Source organism: Bombus pyrosoma, linkage group LG16 (assembly GCF_014825855.1).
Source record: "Bombus pyrosoma isolate SC7728 linkage group LG16, ASM1482585v1, whole genome shotgun sequence".
Classification (NCBI taxonomy): Eukaryota; Metazoa; Arthropoda; class Insecta; order Hymenoptera; family Apidae; genus Bombus; species Bombus pyrosoma.
The window spans coordinates 357,994-363,461 of NC_057785.1; the positions used below are offsets into that span (position 1 = coordinate 357,994).

A 5,468-nucleotide genomic window follows, 5' to 3' on the forward strand; every position below is an offset into this window, starting at 1 on the left:
TCTCTCAAACGATAACCTTTAACGCGATGCTTAGACGGTTATACTCAAAATTCCAATGAATCGTTCAACTCAACAATTTGGCTCATCACTCCAAAACACCTCAATTCGGTCCAAAAAATCGTTGAAATTGCTGCCTACATGGCTGCAGGTATGTTCAACGAAGGGTGTTCAGCGATTTTGAGTGTCATACAGTTGCTTAATTTGAGTATAGGCCAGCAGTGCTTGTTGATATCGCTGACACGCAACGGATCGAGAGAGACAACAAGCGCCAAGCATTTAGCAGTAAAGAGACTCGTACAGCTCATAAACTCGATCAAATGCATCAAAGTGAGGCTTTTGAAAAAGCAGAAGGACTGTTATATGGACCAGGAATAGCTGATTGGCAGATTATCAACGTACGTAACTAAAAATTTATATTTTTTCCTATTGTAAACTTTGAAACGCGTTTTCTCCAATTTTTATTTTCACGATTTTTCTAAATTGGCGGGCGTGATAGTAAAAAAACGAAACGACACTTAATTGAACCAAAAATTTTTTCTTCGGTATTAAATTCTTCTCTAAGTGAACTAAAAGAGTTCGTCAAAAAGTTTATTTAAATAATCGTTATAGTACCTTGAAGTTCTTTTTTAACACGCCAAAATTTTTAATTTCACATTTTTTTGCCTTTTCTTAATTCACCCAGAAGAAAAATATATAATAATTTAATCCTTTTTTGGTTTTTTGTTTCAGTCAAGAATTGGATCTTTCCCGCCGATTGAAGACTGCTGCGTAGGTAGGTAAGTAAGGTAAGCATCCGTACGAGATCACCTTGGTCACGAAGAACGGACTGGTTGGACAACAGCGTGGACAACGTGTATTGCATTGGAACTGGCAAGGAAATATGCCGGTAGGAAAATACCAAAGGTTTGATCAGCTTTGGACCATTATTATGTCCTGCGTGATTTCACGACTAAGAAGACGAGACGTAATGTTGACAATTTTTGGTACTTGACGAAGGAAGCCGACATGGAGAATTTTATTTTAATGTTTGACCGGAATTTTGATAATTTATTTATGGATAATTTGGATGACGAGGAGGCATATGGGGAGCGTTTGCAGAGAACCCTGGAAACGAGAAAGAACTTTAACTATTGGCGACGCGAAGAGATAAATAAGTTGAGGAAGGAAGTGACGACGAGCAGAAGGAAAGCTCAGAGAGCCAAGGCAAGAGGAAAAAGCGAAGCGATTCAAATGACAAGTGATTTTAAGAATAAAAAGAGAAAATTGACGAAAACGGTCCGTAAGAACTCTATCGGTCCTTCACACGTCAACGAATCATCTACGACATTTGTGTTATACGCAACGGAGTAACTATAGTGTATTAAGTCGTTGAAAATACATAGTTTATAACTTGTTAATCATAGTGTTATTTCAAATTAATCACCTCTATTATCCCACAAGAAATAAGGGGATCGATCCGTTCGTGGTGTCGATTCTTATAATCGTAACGGGAATTTACGACTCCCGTTGACGCGCTTCCTTGCGATCGTGTCTCCCCGCGACTGGTCGACAATACACCTGTTATTCAGTGCTCCAACTTATGAGCGGCAATCGGAATTTGAAATAGATATATCGCTAGAAAAGTAACAGCTAACGCAAACAAAATTCGCTTCGAGAGCCTTCTGTAACGCTTTATTTTTTCGTCAATAGTATACTACGTTATTTCCTAACATTTGAGATCGTATTTCAACTAAAGTATATAATTCTAGCATTTAGTTTTGGTGAAGTGTAGTACATCGCTTTTATTTTCATATTCAAAACAGGCAATCCTCTTCTCTCACTTCCTCAACTTTCACGCACAGAAAATGGTTTTCTGCCTAATTTCATCCCCCGATAAAGATACGCAGGAACGAAACCAGGAACGTGTTTATCAGAAAGAAATCCGAAATAGACTCATCGAGTAAAGTCATCAAAGATGTGAGCTGTTTTATATATGGCAATAAGTTTTCAAATGATGTGGGGGAAGAAAAATGACTTAGGCGCACCCTGTATTTCAGATTGTACTATGAGCTGTGGATATCTATATCACAAATTAAAAAAGTTGTATGTGATTTTTGTATAGATACAAGACCTGTATAAATTTTATAATATAACATATTTCGCTGAAAAAGATATCCTCTCACACGTATATTTTTTAATCTGCTGGTATGCATTGTTATAAAACATTGATTACAGATTACCGTTACCAAGTTTTCGAGGTAATTATACAAATTTTCTCAGATGAAAATATTCATTCGGTTTTGGCTAAATGCTAAGTGACAAAATGGAAAGTATGGATCGAAAAGATCAGATGCTCCATCTCTATCTGGTTGAAAGAAAAAGAAAGCAGATGCGTTGTGAAAAACTATTTCCACGGCTATTAAACACAGCAGTACTCAAAAGCATCATTATATACAAGAAAATTATGAACTGCACAACTACTTATTTAGAATTTCGCATTATACGCATTGGTAAAAAAAAGTCTGCTAAGAATGTATGCAGAGAAAGAGACATCGGTGTCACGAGCTACATCGGGCAATTCTATTGCGAAATTTATAGAAAGACATTTCATTTCAAATCTTCCAATGACAACAGCGTTGCAGAAGATGCGTTGTATGCACAAATCGGCGAAAGAAATCGGAAACTGTGTATTGATGTCGAAATTGAGATGTGGGCTTACGTTTACAGAATTGTATCGAAACTTACCGTACGAAATTACATTATCAGATAAGCCACGAATTGAGAATTTAAAGGCCTTCGGAAACGATTCAAAAATCATTTAGAGACATATCAATGTCATTTATAGTAAGTAATTATTTAATTATAGAATGTCATACAAAATAATAGCTCACGCTGTCTTGCAACGCAGCAAAAAGCAGTTAAATTCAAACAACGAAATTGTCAACAGTTTTGCTTCATTTTTCGATCGTAGCACTTTGCTGACCGGTCACGGGTGTATTAATGTTTATATGGCCGAACGTTGCGGACCTTTTTACCAATCGACCAAAATTAATTCCGACTCTTTTCACCAGATATTAAAATTTTTATTTGAATAAACAAACATAACAATTATTTGTTATTAAATGTGTAACATATTTCGAAGTCATATTCTTTACAATCGTGCCGTGGTAATCCGAGTCAACCTTAACCGAAGTTCTGTATTATGCAAGGTGCCTTGAATTTGGCTACAACTTCAACTTTTTCAAAATTTCAATATAAAGAGTATGTTTCAGCTATTATGAAAACAGTTAAACTGTTTGAATAGTTTTGATTAAGCAAAAATTAAACATAAATACATGTGCAGTATTGTATTATATGTTTTATAAATGTTTTCTATGATTTTGTTATACCATTTATGGACACCAATAGACGTTTCCGTGTCATCCGAGTTTTCGATTACCCGAGGTAGATTCGGTCCATATCGGCTCGGATAATCAAATTTATTACATTACATGCACTTTGTGCTAATCATCTAGCGACTTATCCCAAGTCACAACATTATTCCTTGATAGATATTTTCGAACCACACATGTTATACAGTATCGGAAAATCGAGAAGAACACAGCAGGGAATGAGCCCTTGCATTCAACTATCTGTGATGATGACTCTTGGAAGAAGGGGGATTTTTCTTCATTACTTGAACTAAATACGTTCATTGGCAAATACAAGAATAAAATACTCGAACCAATTATAAAGTCTGCTTCCTGGCGCTCACTTTATTATTGGCAGGAAAGGGAAGAAACTCCAAAATATAAAACATTTTTGCTTTCAGAAAAATTACATGGCGTGAAATACGTGAATCATATCGATACAGAGGCATTTAAAACATTAAGCGCGAAGCTGATTTTGATGTGATTTCTGTTCAAGCAGCGTGCAGACGCAGCCGCGATCACTCGGGAGGTGTCAGTTAGAGTATAAGCAGACGATGATACACACATCGCGGTGACGATTTAGTTTCATTTTATACAAATTATAAATGAAAAATAACGAGATGGGGAACTCATTTCAAATGTGAAAATGAAGTTAAGAGAACAGTGAAGTTGTTGATCAAAACTTTCCCAGAGGTATCCAGCAGAATTTTTCGCTGACGGAATGAAGAAACTTATCACGGGTTGCCAAATATAGAATGATGCAAATGGCAATTATATCGAAAAATAATTAAGGTATTTTATAGGTAATGAATTGAATTTTCATTTCCTTTCTGTTACATTTCAGTTAACCGTCGTAGTTCACGTTAAAAACGGAACTGCGCCATCGTATCTCGCAAAATAATGTGAAAAAGAATTGCTTGTGTTGTTCGATGATTCCGCTAAACGAAATAATATTAACATTCATATGTCTTTTGTGCGTTCATGTCTACAAAAAGCTAATTACATACATTAAAGGAAGGGGTTTAAAACAGACGGATTTTTTGGCTATATTCTTATACCACAATATAAATATATATAACAATAAGTATAGTTAATAACTATATTAAAACAATATATATGAAAAATATGTACATACGTTCACCGCGGAAAGTATGCTACCATCCCACAATATGACCTGTTTGATGAGAGATTCAGAGGTAAACGAAAGGTTCGTTCTTCCAAATCGGTTCTTCCTTGCTATTATTATTCTTTTTTATCTACCAATCAGTCGAAACTCGTGCTTTGTAAACAACAGTGGTGTAACCGATAACGTAACGTTTCATACCATATAAAAAAGTATTAATCTATTTATGTCGAAAAACTGTTAATTTAGATTATATCTTCCGTTTAACTTGTCGTATGAAAGATAAACATAGGACACGAAGCGGTATTGTGTTTACGCTGAAACAAACGAAAGACAAAGATAACGTAAACACAAGAGTGCCGTTTCGCGTCCATACCTGGATTTCATACGACGAATTCAAGTTAACATATCTGCTGAACCTACAGATCTTTTTAATTTTGTCGTAAGGAATACAAAGATAGATCGATGAATGTATTAAAAAAAATATGATTCCATTTGCAAAAATAAAGTTGAAATGGTAATTTCAAACTGGTAATAACAAAAAAGTAATTTCCACCATATGTGATATCTTCTTTCGAACTAAACAATTTTTGTTAAAACTTTTTCTGATAACATCAATCTCACGTGAAATATTCTACCGCTTACTGTTTCGCCATTGGTTAAATATTGAGGTTAGGTTTCTATATATAATAAATTTCTATGTATAATAAGATATCTACGATAAATTACATATAAAAATTGAAAGTTTTAGACGATTTTGTAGATATCAGACCCGGTGCAAATCATGTCCATATCTAATTGTAATGACTTGCAACAGAATCTGAGAACTGAGATTTATGTTTTTTCATTCATAATTTTTGATTAATAAATAGGAAAGATAACGAATGAATATACTGTATCACTTTTCTTAAATGAAACAATGCATTTTGCGATTAAAATGCGGACATTATAGCAAA

At 34.6% G+C, this 5,468-nt stretch overlaps 1 pseudogene; it reads left to right on the forward strand.

The window, feature by feature from the left end:
* Positions 1-780, forward strand: part of LOC122576647 — a 7,685-nt pseudogene extending 6,905 nt beyond the window's left edge.
* Positions 781-5,468: the final 4,688 nt, after the last annotated feature.